At 39.0% G+C, this 18,042-nt stretch overlaps 1 protein-coding gene across 27 annotated transcripts in view; it reads right to left on the bottom strand.

Moving 5' to 3' along the window:
• Positions 1-18,042, bottom strand: part of LOC138179868 (TWiK family of potassium channels protein 7) — a 322,181-nt gene that overhangs the window by 242,892 nt on the left and 61,247 nt on the right. For 4 of the 27 annotated variants that reach the window (XM_069113090.1, XM_069113077.1, XM_069113071.1 and 1 more), the window contains exon 2: positions 5,165-5,276. The exons of 13 other annotated variants lie outside the window; for them this stretch is intronic. The gene's annotated coding sequence lies outside the window, so the exon portion shown is untranslated. 10 more of the 27 variants (XR_011173143.1, XR_011173142.1, XM_069113076.1 and 7 more) reach the window with 8 other exon arrangements.

Genomic DNA, 18,042 nt, shown 5'->3' with positions numbered 1-18,042 from the left:
TATATATGTAGACACATTAGTCCTCCTCAATTGTGTTCATTTCTTTCTTTCTTTCATATCAGATTATAATTACTTTCTAATATTCTTACTTATTCCTTTCATACAACATAATTAGAAGCATTATGTTTATGTTACAAAGTATTATTTTAACCTATATTATCTTCTAATTATGTGCATTGTAAAAAACTACATAAAGTAAATAACAGTACGCGATAATAGATTTTGTACTAATACTTAAATAAACAAAATAATATGAAAATGTACATATGATTAGCTTTCTGGGGTTAATACTGGCCGTTAAACTCCATTCGATCAAACGATTCAATCAAAGTTTCCAAGTTTTCGAACCTTACAGGCAAAATATCATTATTCTACCTATATATATATATATATATGTAGACACATTGGTCCTCCTTAATAGTGTTCATTTCTTTCTTTCTTTCATATCAGATCGTAATTACTTTCTAATATTCTCACTTATTCCCTTCACACAACATAATTAGAAGCATTATGTTTATGTTACAAAGTATTATTTTAACGTATATTATCTTCTAATTATATGCATTGTAAAAGACTATATAAAGTAAATAACAGTACGGGATAACAGATTTTGTACTAATACTTAAATAAAGAAAATAATATGAAAATGTACATATGACTATCTTTCTGTGGTTAATACTGGTCGTTAAACTCCGTTCGATCAAATGATTCGATCAAAGTTTCCAAGTTTTCGTACCTTACAGGCAAAATATCATTATTCTACCTATATATATATATATATATGTAGACACATTGATCCTCCTTAATAGTGTTCATTTCTTTCTTTCTTTCATATCAGATCGTAATTACTTTCTAATATTCTCACTTATTCCTTTCACAAAACATAATTAGAAGCATTATGTTTATGTTACAAAGTATTATTTTAACCTATATTATCTTCTAATTATGTGCATTGTAAAAAACTATATAAAGTAAATAACAGTACGGTATAACAGATTTTGTACTAATACTTAAATAAAGAAAATAATATGAAAATGTACATATGACTATCTTTCTGTGGTTAATACTGGTCGTTAAACTCCGTTCGATCAAACGATTCGATCAAAGTTTCCAAGTTTTCGAACCTTACAGGCAAAATATCATTATTCTACCTATATATATATATATATATATGTAGACACATTGATCCTCCTTAATAGTGTTCATTTCTTTCTTTCTTTCATATCAGATCATAATTACTTTCTAATATTCTCACTTATTCCTTTCACAAAACATAATTAGAAGCATTATGTTTATGTTACAAAGTATTATTTTAACGTATATTATCTTCTAATTATGTGCATTGTAAAAAACTATATAAAGTAAATAACAGTACGGTATAACAAATTTTGTACTAATACTTAAATAAAGAAAATAATATGAAAATGTACATATGACTATCTTTCTGTGGTTAATACTGGTCGTTAAACTCCGTTCGATCAAACGATTCGATCAAAGTTTCCAAGTTTTCGTACCTTACAGGCAAAATATCATTATTCTACCTATATATATATATATATATGTAGACACATTGGTCCTCCTTAATAGTGTTCATTTCTTTCCTTCTTTCATATCAGATCATAATTACTTTCTAATATTCTCACTTATTCCTTTCACACAACATAATTAGAAGCATTATGTTTATGTTACAAAGTATTATTTTAACGTATATTATCTTCTAATTATGTGCATTGTAAAAAACTATATAAAGTAAATAACAGTACGGTATAAGAGATTTTGTACTAATACTTAAATAAAGAAAATAATATGAAAATGTACATATGACTATCTTTCTGTGGTTAATACTGGTCGTTAAACTCCGTTCGATCAAACGATTCGATCAAAGTTTCCAAGTTTTCGAACCTTACAGGTAAAATATCATTATTCTACCTATATATATATATATATATGTAGACACATTGATCCTCCTTAATAGTGTTCATTTCTTTCTTTCTTTCATATCAGATCATAATTACTTTCTAATATTCTCACTTATTCCTTTCACAAAACATAATTAGAAGCATTATGTTTATGTTACAAAGTATTATTTTGACCTATATTATCTTCTAATTATGTGCATTGTAAAAAACTATATAAAGTAAATAACAGTACGGTATAACAGATTTTGTACTAATACTTAAATAAAGAAAATAATATGAAAATGTACATATGACTAGCTTTCTGGGGATAGTACTGTCCGTTAAACTCCGTTCGATCAAACGATTCGATCGAAGTTTCCAAGTTTTCGAACCTTACAGGCAAAATATCATTATTCTACCTATATATATATATATATATGTAGACACATTGGTCCTCCTTAATAGTGTTCATTTCTTTCCTTCTTTCATATCAGATCATAATTACTTTCTAATATTCTCACTTATTCCCTTCACACAACATAATTAGAAGCATTATGTTTATTTTACAAAGTATTATTTTAACGTATATTATCCTCTAATTATCTGCATTGTAAAAAACTATATAAAGTAAATAACAGTACGGTATAACAGATTTTGTACTAATACTTAAATAAAGAAAATAATATGAAAATGTACATATGACTAGCTTTCTGGGGTTAGTACGGTTCGTTAAACTCCGTTCGGTCAAACGATTCGATCGAAGTTTCCAAATTTTCGAACTATCAGGAATCTCTAAGTGCCGTTCGCAACGTTTATTATACGTATTCATGGATTTTATTCAGCAAGTTCCGTTTCTGGAATATTTACAGATTAACTGTGTAAATGGTTTGATGAACCAGACCTCGTGAAAGTCTATAAACACTTTTAACCAGAAACGATTCGACGGTCTAAATCTCGTTCGTTTTAAATCGCGATATTTATAAGTAAAGCAGAAATCTATGCTGACAATATAGCATCCTACGAAGTACATATTTAAGATTTATGTTATTCCTGTTATGCCAATGATAATAGCTGGGGTTTCAAAAGACACTTATATTCTTCTGTGAGATAAAACGTAAAACCAACAATAAATATTAACAAACGATGTTACAGAAATACAAATTGTGGAGCTCGATACGTTCTGTAAAAAGATACATCTCGTTTGTCAAAATATAGCTGAGATAGATAAGCTATACCCACCTTTAATAACAGAAAGTAAATTTACATAACGCGAACAATGATTAACTCCTATACAAACCTATAAAGATACGTAAGTCGCTATTTCATCCGGTTTGAGAAGCAACGACGCCGGCGAAGAAGTATCAAACCAACAAACAGCTCGTCAAACGTCCAAGCATCCGTACCAACGAACGACGTCCGGGGTGGAACCATTCGCTGGTAACGAACGATAAACTTTCCCCGACATAGATAGAGGAGAAAATATTTTCCATTGGTTGGCAAGCCGCCTCGATGGATCCCCGGGGACTCGTTTCGATCCTATGGAGACAGCTGGTAGTCTTGAGGAACAAGCCAACGCCATACTGCAAACGTCGAAGAACGACCCTCGAGGCACGAAGAATTTTCTTCCGTACCGTCTCGCCGTCCAAACCTTCGCCACTTCTTCCGCTCCATGTTCTTCTTATCCGTTCAAGACGGATTTACTGAAATTTTCAAATTTTTTAACGCGCCAATCTAACACAACGTCCAAGCAACGGGATTCATACGCTCGATTGCCGAGGTTGCTTCCCGTTTAGTTCGGCGGAATAGCCTTACCCGTGTGTCCATTTGCCGTGTCCATCTTCGAGCTCGAAGAACGTCTTTCAGGGTCGATAGTCCACCCAATCTTCCGACATCATCCGGCTCGGCAAGCATCCAAAACGTTGTGAGATCCATTTCCGACTCCGTTTCGCTAATGATACTGCTAAACCAGTCCCTCTTTACGACGCAGCTCGTGTTATCGAAGAATACGCTCCCAAGTGGTAACCCGATCATTCTCGATCCCGCTTGAGAAGCGACGAACGGCCGAAGTTGGTAAGTTGATAAGTTTTTAGGTCTTTCGATGTTTACGATGTATTTCATTTAATTCACATCGTAATGAACTTTCGGCGGAGAAGCAGCGAAACTTGACGAAATTAGCAAATTTTATGCGACTTTCTACATTGTTGTTTATGAGACGAACCGTTAATTAAGTTACAATGAAGATGGTAAGTATCACGTACTCCGTAGGATTTGTATCGGAGTCCATAATTGATGATTAGGCCAGAGCACTTTTACACTTGTTCGCGACCACACAAATACGCGCTCTGACAAACATCGCAGGCAGTCGCTGAAATTTATACCATAGCGGCACATGAGCGTAGAAACAGTCGACGAAAAATTCGAATCTGGCAGAGACCTATATTATTATGCCCTTGAATAGTAACGATTGTTTCGGTTTACAATGTCTAGGGGCAAAAGAAATCGGGATAGATTGTTATTGCCGTTATTTCTAACCTTCAGCCGGAGTTACATAAAAACTTCAACTTTTAACTTCTTGTCGTAACGTTCGTCGATATAAAAAACTGACTATTACGAATTCATCCTATCGTTGCATTATTAAATAGCACGACGGACGCCACGGATAGCGACCAGGACACGGTGCACGCCAGGCTATGCCGATTAGAAGCGCAAATTAACGCGTTGAGCCTCAACAATCGGCGGTGTCCACGACCACGTTCGAGACGCCGCCGTTCACGTTGTCGGAGCAAGTCGAAAACGCCTTCTGCAAGTCGAAACGCACCCTCGCTGACGCCACGATGTTAGCGCATCCGGTACCAGGCGAGCTGGTCAGCCTCGTGATAGACGCGTCCGATTACGTCATAGGAGCGGTTCTGCAGCAGCGTGTGAACAACACGTGGCAGCCGCTGGGATTCGTTACAAATTCTCCGACTCCCTATATTACAAAATACAGCGCATACGATCGTAAACTACTTGCCGTGAAAGGGAGAAATTACGTGATTTTTACTGACCACAAACCCTTCACGTACGCGTTTAACCAACATCTCGACAAGTGTTCGCCGCGCCAATTCCAACATGTAGATTGTATCGGGCAATTCACAACCGATATCCGATATATAAAAGGCCTAAACAACAATGTGGCCGATGCTTTACCTCGCATCGAAACGATAGGGAAATCCATAAACCGCCGAATTCTCGCGGTCACATAAAAAAAAAAGATACCGAGTTACGCGAAATCGTCAATTCTGGCACATGAAAAAAGGTTCGTTTGTCCGACCACGACATGAAAATATTTTGCGACGTAACGAGCAAAGTCGTTCGGCCGTATGTACGCGACAACCTCTGTAAAAAGAAACAAAACACAAAATTAAAAAGAAAACAAAAACGTTATCATTGGTAATGGGCTGATGGAGCGGCACAAGAAAAAGTCAAGGGAAATTTATATTTAGTCTATATTATTGTGCCTTTGTATACTAACGACTGTTTTGGTTTACAAGGTCTGGAGGCAAACGAAATCAGGACAGTTTGTTATTGCCGATTCTTGTAATCCTCAGCCGGAATTATTTCCGAAGGTTAACTGCTGTTTGCGGTAACGTCCGTCCATACAAATGTATAAGCATGCTCTCTAGGTTCTTTCTTTCTTTTTATCTGTTATACTCTACATTTATAGGATTATACACTATCTCTTGTACTTATACTGATTTTGATACAACTGATTATTACGAATTCATCCGTTCGTTTCTTTATAAAAACGAACCTACACGTTTAATCCAGCTGATTTCGAGAACATCTGTAGGTATTGCTCTTTTCCAATGAAAATAAACGATGCATATCAAAAAGCTTTTGATCCATCAATGTTAATGGAAAAGTATCGTCCATCTCGGGGGCAATTTTACGGCGGCGATAAGTCAAAAACGTGGAGCGAGTAAGAAAATTTAATTAACACGATACAAGCTATAATTCAGGTATTGTTCGCATCGATAGAGGCCAACGTTTCATTAAATTGTCCAATTAAGTTGGAATGCGTGGAGTCGCGTAAAACAGCCAAGTAAATCGGCGTTCAGCGTTGGCCATACGCAACCAATTCGACGCTAGCCGACAGTTTGACGCGGTCGTTTCATTCGTAGCCGAAAGTATAATTGGCCGTTCGAGCGAAAGCCTCGTAAAGAGCTCCTACCGCGCGATTCGAAAAATCCAGTGCAGACAGATGCGCGACTACTGTCATAAATGAAACGGACACGCTGGGCGATCGGTGAAACCGGGGATAACCAATCCCTTCCATTACCACTGATCTGTAAATTTGCCGGAATTTTCCAACCCAGTGTTGTTGTTCCAAGGAATTCGAACGTTGCTGTCGTTAACGATATCGATGTTTGTTGTATAACGTGGCTTAACTTTGATAGGATCGCGAATTACAAAGAAACGCGATCGAAATTACGAATAAAAGAAAACGCGGTATCTTCGCGGCGAATTTCTGACAAAATATTTAATTATTCAAACGCGTATTATCAAAAGACGATCTTCTCTTGTTCAAAGGAATTCTTCATCGACATAGCTATGGATTACGAAATTCTTCGAAGCATTCTTAACTCCGTTGAAGTATTAAAAACTTTTTAGTGGAATTGAGTCTTAGTTGGAAGTTGTACCGCTGAAAAACATGAAACGATTCTTGGCTTCGTTCAAGGATTCGAAATTTTCCACTCGTGCACGAAACGACTTCCGTGCTCGGACGTTCCAAATTTCCAAAAAGCTTCAAGTGCACTCGGTTACACGGCTGTTCCATTATGTTGCAAACAAAGTATCAAGGATTTCACTATATTAGAACTCACTTTAGGTACATTTTCACCAGACAACCAGCGCTGTTTACCTTTTCCACGTCACACGACTGCTCAGCCAGAGCACGAAAGAGACAATTTGAATTACAAATTCACGTTCGCTGCCAGCACTTTACTATTGTTACATGTTCGCTAAGTGACGTATATCCATAGTAATAACCCCCTAAGTGCGAGAATGCAATTGCAGTTGATGTTACAACGATTAAATGACGTGAATTAAATTCGATCAAATTTTCCTTACGAGTCACGAAGCAAAGATAATCAAATTTATCAGATCGCTGATACTCTCTAATTATATTTCTAATTATATTTCTCCGCTTAACACGTTCCCTGCGAATCTTCGTTTCGTCTCATACAACGCTGTATGCCAACAAAAGATTGTCGTACAATATGCTTCTTTATGTTGCGAAACATTACATACGCGCGTAACATGGATCACTATGAATTCTTTCATAACTTTGAGATTTTTAGTTCACGTGTCGCATTCGGGTCGACACCCATAACGAATAATGTAAAAGTACGCGCTAAGGTACAAAGTAAAGTAAAAGCGAAGAAAATAGATGGTAAAAATCGAATCTTTTTACTTCTACGACTCGTAGATGTTTTCTAACATCGAAATCGACTACAAAGAGGTAAACAATACGACTATCTTCTTCATGCGTCAGCGCTGAAAAGCATATTGTAAAAACGAAGAAAATAGATGGCAGACACGGACGGTCTTCTCTCTGGCGAGACTTTCAAAAACACTTGGTGAAAGCTAATTCCCTGGGATCGAGGATGCGTTTGCAGCGCGTCCTCTTCAATTTCCAGCATTGGAAGCGAACGCGGAGAAAAGCGATAGAAGGAGAACACTGAACAGCCATCATTGCGCGACCCTCCCTCGTCGTAGACTCCACGATAAACAATAAAGTCGCTCTGCAAGCTGCATACTCGCGCGCAAGCTGCGACACACAGTGGCTTGGTTCACTTGTACACATACACGTAGCGGGACAAAATTAGAGAGGCAACCGTGAGATAACTGTGATTGTTTACGAGACCGTAAGAGCTTCGTAGGTAGTTTTAAAAATTGTGCGTATAAAGAGAGCGCACTTTTCGCTTCCTCTCGCGTGTACAGATAAATATGTACTCGTACAAACGAGCGAGGTACATAATTCGCGAGAATTACGTTCACGCAACTCCCACGGCGGTCTACATTATAACGCAAGATTTGTTCTGGGTTCTTAAAATCTGTGTTCTTAGATAGATCAGCTGGATGGACTAGCTGCTTGCGAAGTTTCATTTGGAACATTCTGATTTATGGTACCGCTTACAGAATTTGAATCTATCGTTGCAAATATTTCGAAAAGTGGTGGGAGCAGAAGAAAATGTTTTCGGCGATGTTTAAAGAAGCTCGAGTAGGTTATGGTTAGATATACAGTGAAAATCGAAAGTGAGTATGCCTTTTATTTTATTACTGCCTTATGCTATTTTACCGTTAATTTATATTTCTACTTTATTTTCATACTTTACAGCTTCTCAATGAGTTTTCAATTTATGCAACATACGCGAAAGAATTTTTTAATAAATTTCACGCCTTCGAAGTGTATACTCATTTTTTACTCTCGCTATACGTACGGTATCTGTTATCATTTGACATTATAATCGTTAGTGTCATTTTAGTATTCGTCATCTTGTATTCTATTAGGTTGCCCGAAAAGTATCTTTCATTCGCAAACGTGTTTTTTACAACAGTGCACCTTCGTACAAACGTGAAACCAAGTGTGTGAAATGTCGCGGTGTTTATCTCAACAGGACAAAATGGATCGTACGTAATTCGACAAAATAATATAAAACAAAAAACGTTGTACGTCTATTATTTCCTCATAAAGAGAAAGAAACTTTTCGAACAACCTGATAGATTCGTTAACCTCTGAATAAGGATACTCAACGTTAAGTCAAGTTGCGTGAAACCTGAATACATCATAAAGCGAGTGATACTAAAGTAGAAAATGAGCGGATAATTGGATAATCGTAACAACGCCAGTTCGTTTAATTCGACGCTGATAATAAAGTGTTTTTCCTGATGTTCTGAATGGAAATTTGATGTCGATTGTTTAATTGCTTCGAACGTGCGATCGAAACGGAAGGATCGGAACGAAAGCACACCACAGGTGCAGAAATTGAAAGTTTAATTAAACCGAATAGATCGGTAACAAACGAAACGAAAAGAAACATTTTGTTTCCCTTCTCGTTTCTAGCTGTAGAATATAAGGTGCGGCGCGGAACGGCACGTCATTTATTTTTGCTCGCTTCCATCATATCTGTCATAAAAATATTTCTGCTGTAACTGATAGAACGTACCAAGAGAAATACGCGTTCTCGTTCAACAATACCTGATATTTGCTCGACTGTTTCCAGTAAATTAAAACAGGTTGTACAAAGTAATAATACGAACATTATTTTATTGCAATGTGTGCAATTAAACGATATAAATTCCTTTTCATGCGTGTTCCATAATTCTATATTTACGTAGCTTTTAAACTCTCTTTGTTCACCCGACTCTTGCCCCGATGCCATAGCGGTACGCAAGTACTGCACGAGCATAAACGTAAAATCAAATTCGTTGCTTGGTGTTTTCATATTTGTTTTTTCTACTCGTTAAACGCATAGAAAGCACGGCCGTTTGAAGTACAAAACTTGTAACTTATAAAACAATTCTCACAAAGAAAAAAATCCTCTGCGGCGTTGTATTGAATCTCCTTTGTTCGACCACTGTACACACAAACGGGACATTGTACGAGCGAAGCTGCTTTTAAATTTACGATGGCCATCGAAATACTTTCATATTTGCAAAAAAAAAAGATATCAAATCGCGTGGAAAGCTCTATCCATAAGTTACGATCGTATATTCGCTGTGTCCACGAAGTCACGCGTATAACAAACGCGTATAACAAAAGGAATATCGGTGAAGAGATAGGTATACTAATTAAAGGTGAACGACCATCGAGAATACGGCGTGTTGAAACGACAGAACGAAAGAAAGAAGGAGGTTGTTCCTCCGAGAGAAGAAGTTATCGTAATAAAAATGGAGAAAAGGTACAACGAAGTAGCCTCTCTTTATGCAATTTAGCGAGACCATTCGTTCCACTCGATTCAAGTGGAAGTGTAAAGTGCTCGACCGACCGGTACACCGTCCGGTGAATAATAAATTAACGAAAGCCGGGATTATCGACGGTGCTGGATTACATCGAGTCCGCGGGATTATTGAACTTTTATCGGGAAGACACGGATAAAGAGAGGGGAGCGGCAGAGAAAAGAGAAACGAAACGGTCGGCAAGGACTAATCGTAAAACGGGCAAGAATAGGAAATGGAAGAGACTCCTTTTCGCGAAGGAGTCGCTTGGCAATTCGCCGATCCGATAAACTCAATCAGCTTACTCATCTACCTACGTGTAGCTGCGCGTCTACTAATGATCCTTAAATCCAGTCAATCTCAATCGAGCTTCTCTTGTGTCCTGATTGCAACCTGTACAGGCTCGCCAAAGCGACGACGCGACGTTCCCGACTATAATCGAAGTTAGAATTCCCATTCCTTTCTCCCGCGATTCTTTCCATCGCGATCAGGCACACGTCTTTCAATTTGTGCAGATTCTCTGAACGTTGATTACAAACGAGATATAAGAAAAACGTACGAAGGAAGAAGTAGCAACATACTTGCACAATAGTAGCGAGGATCGCTACCTCGTCGCAGGATATTCAATATGAGATCTAAAAGAAGAAAAAATAACTTAGCGGTACGCGACTTTCAAAGCGAATTGTGTGACAGCGTGCGAGTACAATTTAGCGATTGAATTTCGATGCGATCTGCTCGAGGGTTTGAACAACTATGTCTAAGTGTCTCTAGAGTTTCTCGTCCTCCATCCTTTTCCACGAGGGTAGAATGCACCAAATTCCTTGCCGGAGAAGTGGCTGAGCGCTGACAGACGAAGAATTAGTTAACTTCTTAAACATTGGCGACGACCGGGAAAACACCACCCTGAGGATGTTAGCGCGGAGTACAGGTCATCCGAGTTAGAGAAAGCTCAAGGTAATGATGCACCGCTAAGTTCGACATTCCAAGGGTTTGCGATACGTCAATTGCAATTGAGGTGCCAGACGAAACTTCGACTATTACGTTAATTCTACAAATTAACCCTTTGCTGTCCCGCCCGAGGGAACATCGTAAATCTAACAAACAACTCGGATGTCTTTTCCAAAGGGACACAACGATTATATAATATAATAAATAATAATTTAAAAAATGATATAATAATAACAAATATAAAATGTACGGTCGATCTTTTCGAAGTTATTTCCATATTAAATGGAAGTTTCTTGTTACTTCTAGAATATTTTTAGCCGCGTCCACGTTATTTTTGTATCTTGACATTTTGTTATATATTTTATACAGACGAGGGGGCAGAAACAAGTGTAAAAGTTTCATTGAAATTGTTTTCAATTTAGATGATAATTTTGACGGAGAAAAGTTGTTAAAGCGCACGTTGTTACCTTCCTTTAACGTAAACTTGATCAGGCGTGATTTTCATGACTCTCATGAATCAGACTACAACGTTCTATAAATATAAAATCGCGTCAGACGAATGCAACGGCCCAGTTAATTGGATAAGAGTATCGCCAAGCTTTCGTTTACGATACAACGTGATACGCTTCATGAAAATACGCCAACGTGCAATTGATCCAATGCTCGTCAGATCGCTCGAATAAGCAATTATTCAATCACGCGGGCAGAATGGACGCGATCCACGGCAGACAGAATTAACTGGAAAACGTTAAAGTTAAAGCGCGCGAACGATGGAAATCGATAGGGATCGTTCAATTTCCGGCGAGAAGTCGATTTCACGAAAATCCAGTTTCGCGTCGTTTATCGATATAAAAATTCTTCGGTTGCTGGACACTCTGGACAACGAAGCAGAAAATGGAAGAAAAACGAGACCTGAAACGCTAACAAGAAGCGGCAAAGGACCGTGTCAAATTATTCTGGATCAACACCAGCGTAGTTTTTTGTACAGTGAAAATGTCGCGGAGAAATTTTCCCTTCGTTACAACCACGGCCAGCGCCTCTAAAAAATTAACGAGAAATAATTCCACCCGGGAACAACCGTGTTTTTCGTGTACAAAAGTGCTCTAAATAATAGTTTCACCGGGTGATGTCGTGCACAAGCTGGTAAGCTACTTTAATTTTTACGCCATTCAGGCTACTATGCTGTTAATTAAAAGCACGCTCGAAATACAAATTTTCTAATTATATATTTAACAGGTCGTTTCTTTTATCATGAACGTATGCGTAAAGTGAACAAAAAATACCGCTTTATTAGTTCGTTAAATTATTTCCAATTAAATCGACCATTACTGACGCGGATCGTAATAAAATAATACATTTCTCTTACAACGAACGTACAGTAGAACTTCGTTTATCGAAACGAAGTTTTAATTAATGCCCGTTTAATCGGACCTTCACTGGCTAAATTTATTTGTCCGATCGTGAGCTCGTATTATGCGAACGAAAAATAACAAATAATAGAGAAACTTAATGGACTAAAATTACATAAACTGTTTGCCCTTTGGCAAGTTTCGGGCAAATCGAGTTCTGTCGCAGCTTCGAATTTTCTTTGAACGCCATCGACGATTTTCAAAATCTTTGGTGATCGTTCAAAGGCCTTCAAATACGAAACGAACGGCAAGCATGAACAATTAAAATCTGTTCCAGTGAGAGATCAGAAGTTTTCGTCAAGGCAGACCGTCACTGACGGCCGCTGATATGAACAATTTATTGTCCGGCTATCAGCGCGTGGTTTGTCACAAACGTACATACACGCGGATACTGTCAGGATAGAGCAACGTATATAAGATGATGGGTTAGGAGCTTAGGTGAGATGACCAAGCAGCTGTATAGGTATGCTACGTCACCGTTTGTAATACTGCCTCTAGCAGAACGTTACAAATCCCATAAACGTCACACGAGCTACGACGTAGTCAACGGAGAAGAGACGTTCTAATTTTCGGCAGGAATCGACCGACGCCCACACCGTTGTTTGCATCGGGACGGTGCTTCGGCCACGGACAATCCGTCCCGGAATTGAATGTGCCTGAATTCGAATTACACGCTGAATCGTCCTGATTAACGTTCCTTAAGCGACGGTTCGCCGTACAAACCCGGTTCAATGACGAACACTAATATCCCGGACGACGATTGTGTTGAACACCGAGGCAGATTCCAATACGACTCGCGCTTGGCGATATCCTACGCGGATATACTGCAAACTGTTTGATTCACGCGCGATATGTTTACGCGTTCTCCAGGAATATTGATGCGGTTGTTAGCGTTTCGTACGCGACGACGTTTACGTTTCAGTTGATCTCGAAGCGGATAAATTGAAGACCTTCGCTTCAGTGAATTGCCATACATCGTGCAGCTCGGTACGATATCGGTTGAAAAATGTCACTTATAAAAAGTTTGTTCATCGCAAATTTAATATCGTTCAAATACTAAAGTTACTGTACTATGCGCTACCTATATGGATCTTCCTAGTCGTATTTATAACCAATCCCAATCTCGATTACTTCAAATATTTTTCACCTGCTATTACATCGTAATACACTAAAACCTCGACTAAAATCCTCTTATAGTTCCGATTTCGTGTTTGGATTTACCTCAAAAAAAAAAAAAAAAAAAAAAAAAAATTAAAAAGAGGAAAAACAAACGGATTACTTCATGTAGCAAAAATTCACTTGAAAAATTTGCTTCGAGTTTGCGCGTACCTACAGCAACGAAAAATTTATCGATCGGACACTATAAGCGTTATTTTGAAATCAAACAAAACAAGAGGGACCAGAAACCAGAAACGAGAAAAATCAATTTCAACGCGACCGTTTTATTCGATGATAGCTTAGAAAAGGAAATGATGAAAAGTGTGAAATTAAAAGACCTGCAGATACGTGCTATACCTCTGACCCCGGTCCTTCAGGCTGCTTGAGCAAAAAATTTGCGCAACCGGTTCGCAATTTGTTAAATGCGCGCCTCGCTCGCAGACATTTGCATACAGCGCGACGAAACAATTACTCGAAAACGGATGGTGCGCGGGCTGAAGAGCGAGAGAGAGAGAGAGAGAGAGAGAGAGAGAGAGAGACACGGCGAACGAGAGCATCGATGCTGATAGAGCCCCCCACGTGGTCCGGTAGTGCGTCGCATTGCGCGCTCGCGTTCGAGTTCGCGGAACGGGTCAACAGAAAAACTACGATATCGTTCCATTAGCCAGAAATTGCAACAGAGGCAAGCCATTACTTAAGTGAAAAAGGAAGGAGACACCGAGGTTGGTTGCTTTCCATGGCGCTGCTCGAGAACAATCGCTTGCGACCGAAGGGAGACAGAAAGGGGTTGGCGAAACTTCGGACAGACGACGATTCTTCGACGTAGTCGGTCCTTCCTCCGCCCTGCTTTCCATCATGGTAACGTCATGAAAACAATGAGAGAAACGGGCCACGGTAATCCCGTGGCAAAGCCAGCGCGTGGAACCTGGTCTAGGAAGTTACTTTTCAATGAAAATTTATGACCGAGCCGAGTAGAAAGTGAGCAGAGTTTTGAAAACCCGTTCCACTAGCCGACTCCCGATAACCCCTTTCGTTGATTTCACAGAGAACTGAATTGTTACCGAGTGAAATCGCACCGCGTAGAGTTATAGTTTCAGCAGAAAGCAAATCGTCTCGTTGCTTTGTTCTTCCGGATGCTATTTTACCAGCTATAGAACGCCTAATCGTTGAATACGTTGGCTCGATAGTTTTAGGAAAAGCTGTGTAATTAACGGACTCGAGGATGTTGAAATGCGATGAAAGAGATCCCTTTGGACGAATCTCTATTTTCGTGTTAAATTCTTTGTATTTGTATTGGTACGTAGAAGGCGAGAGTGGAAACAAACTGATCGAATCAAAATGATCAATCTCTTATAATACGAATATACATATTTCGAATTCGGCGAGGAAAATCGTTTTGCCCGTGTTTTCAATCGTCGAACGCGTATTTGATCGAGTAACCGATCTCAGAGGAAGAGGTATTCAAAGGATGAAAAAAGAACCGGAGAATAACAAATAGCGTTGACTGAATTGCCGCTAAAGCTTGCTGTTTGACGATTCAGCACGCGGCGAAACATTCACGAAATTGGAAACGACCTCAACGTGAGAAAAATTTATTCTTTTCTGCTCCGTTTCACTTTTCTTCGCGCTCTTCATCTTCCCACTTTGGCCCAATGGCAACTGCGGCGATGTGTACGTATTAACTGGAAATTGAGTCCAAAACGAAATACTTTTTCCTAATTGAAGATTATAGGTTTGATAAGTTGCTGATCGATCTAAAACTGTTCATTATATGTTTACACGAATGGTATACGTTTGTTAATTATATTTTTAACTAGATCACAGAGGTACCAATTCTCCGAATTTTTTTGCTACTTCACTTCGTGTAATTTCTCGTTGTTCAAAATACAATATATAATCGCGCTTCTATCTCTATTAAAATCCCATAGAAAAGGAGACTTAGCGGCGATAGCCATAGATATTACCTTCCTATCGAAGCTATTTTATATTAAACTAGTCTATATCTTACTACAAACATAGATTAAATATCTCTGAGCGAATGGTATAAATTATTCTCGTAAAAGCGAGCACCGATCCATTTTACCCTGCTTTCACCCAGCAAATAACTTCTCACAGAATTCAAGATCAAAATTCTGGTCGTCTCTGATTTACAATGAAATCGAGATCGCAATTAAAGCTTTGACAAATTTAATCAAGTTTCATACGCGTAGTCGTAGAAAAAGTTAGTTCGACTCGATTTCCTCCGACGTTTTATACGTAGAAAAAATAATTTCTACGCGATTCAAACTAACATTGGTCGTACGAAAACAGAAAATACATTTATACCGTACAGACACACGAAATACCATTACCATGCAGACAGATTTTACAAACGATTTCCTTTTGGGGGCACAGAGTTGTGAATTCCTCACATCCGCGGTAATGATTCGGAATTTGGCTACAGATGTTGCCAACTCAACGTCCGGGGGTTGGCAGCTTATGGCTTCGGCTGCAGGACTGTTCAAGTTCCATGCGTTATATCGGCGAGCAGATGTTATCAACGTTCTAGCTAATATTTCTAAATATTCCGTTACCTAATCTTAGAAACGACAATATATGTAAAATATACAAGGTTTGGCATTTAATTATTATTAAAAGTCTTTGAAAGACATTCCAGTGGAGAAAACGAATTTTAAAACATAATGTAGCCCGACTGAGGAATCGTAAATGGACATAATTTCGCGTTTCACAGTACCGAAAGCTCGCGGGATAGCAGGCTAACGCGTAATAGAATCGTGTAGCAGCTAAGGGCGTGCAATTGCCCCGCAATTTCGCGTAGCACGCTCGAAACAGCGTCGACATCTCGGCGAGAAAATTTTCTTGGATGCCTGGGAGTCCGAACAGGGTGGCCAGGCAGCCTGAAGAATGGCCGCGAATGCAACCAAAGTACGTTTTCCTCCGGTTGTTGGATTTGGTCCTCGACGAGATGACATGCGAGCGTGTAAGTGCACGCGGGAACCTCGCCTGCTTCGCTTCGCCTCTTCACGCCTCTCCCCGTTTCACCTCGCCTCGTCTCGAACGTAGAAAAGCTCGGTGACAGATGCGAGACATTTAGCAGCGGGCTGGCTGCCGCGCAACGGCCCGTCTGCCGCTTAATCAATCTAAGGTGTCGGGAGGCATTACAAGCGGTAGCGTGGCGAGCTTTTAGCGAATTCACGAGAACCAGCAGGGTCAGCTCGCGCGTCCACCGATAACCCTCGGTCGTCTGCGCGTCGATATTTTCCAACTTTCGTCGTCTACCGGCGTGCGCAATGCCCGTATGAAAATTACAAGCGCGCATAAATCGACTTCCCTTAGAAAGGACTAGGCTCGATATGTCCATGAAAGCCGTACGAATGGAGATCGATCATTTCGCACCGTCTATCATTTCGTGAGTAATTTGCTGATTATTGCGAGAGAGGGTACGAAGCTCGCTACGTATATGAGAATAAGAAGAGAAGAAAGTAAAGTCGAACGAGTATGAATGATAATTCTGAAATTCGTCGATATTACGGGCGAACACGAAACAGTGGAAATATTGGATTAGACGGATACGTAATAAAATATGCACGCTGTAATTATTCAAAGATCATAACGCAGGGCTAATGCCAGCAATCATCTCTTCGAATATCTCGTTGAAGATAATATTATCAATTTATGATCTTCTAGTAATAACCCTTGAACGATCCTTTATACGAAGGGCCTAGATGCCAAGTGCTATATTCGTTGCTAATTGATTTTGCGGTTGTAAGTGCACCGGGATCCATATGATGTTCATTAACTCTCTCAGCTAAATTCATTTCCTCTGTAGCGTATTCGCTCGTGGATTTAAAGCACAATATTTGAAGGCAAGATCGATGATACCTCGCGACTTTGTTTCCAACTCGCTACGCTCCGATATAATTTCAAATTATTCTAGTTTATACGCATTTTAAACAGACAGATATAATCTTACTTTTAGCAGCAGCAACAGCAACAGAATATGCGTATATTCGCGACGGTACCTATTCATCTAAATACGAAGTAGAAGCTATTCGTTTCGTTGCAATTAAAGTAAACGGCGCTACATTTCGCGACGGCCAAACGGCGACGTTTTTTTCCTCCTGTCGACATAACCGTGAAAATTGTGTGGCATATTCTTTGAGATTGAAGTGCAACATTTTTCATATTGTCGAGTTTGAAAATTGTCAGAGATCGTTTGCAATAGTAATCTTGCTGCTCTTTGACGGAGTTAATTAAACCTCTCGGACATGAAACGTCAGATACGTAGTTTTCTGACTCAGAAGCAGCGAGATTAAAATTGTACGATGCACGTCGCAGTTGTTGAATTCCCTGTGTTGTTTATATTTTACATGTTGTACGTGTACATTACCTATTTTTAATAAATCGAGTACGATGTAACGTTTCATATTCGTTTCTTTTTTTCCAATTATTAAATATTACAATAAATATACGTCTACGATATCCAAAGCCTCGAATTTCTTTTATAAATTCATGGACATTCCCTGTAGGATGATTTTTCCTTTTCACGATGCTGTTTACGTCAAAATGGGCAACAAATGATCTAAGAAGATATTTTTAGGAAACAAAACATGGTGACAAATTTTTTACATCCGGAGAACTCGCAT

The sequence above is a fragment of the Bombus flavifrons genome, chromosome 5, assembly GCF_040668555.2.
Source record: "Bombus flavifrons isolate JBK064 chromosome 5, iyBomFlav1_principal, whole genome shotgun sequence".
Lineage (NCBI taxonomy): Eukaryota > Metazoa > Arthropoda > Insecta > Hymenoptera > Apidae > Bombus > Bombus flavifrons.
The sequence above is the reverse complement of the archived record's forward strand: the minus strand, read 5'-3'. Positions and strand labels throughout refer to the sequence as shown.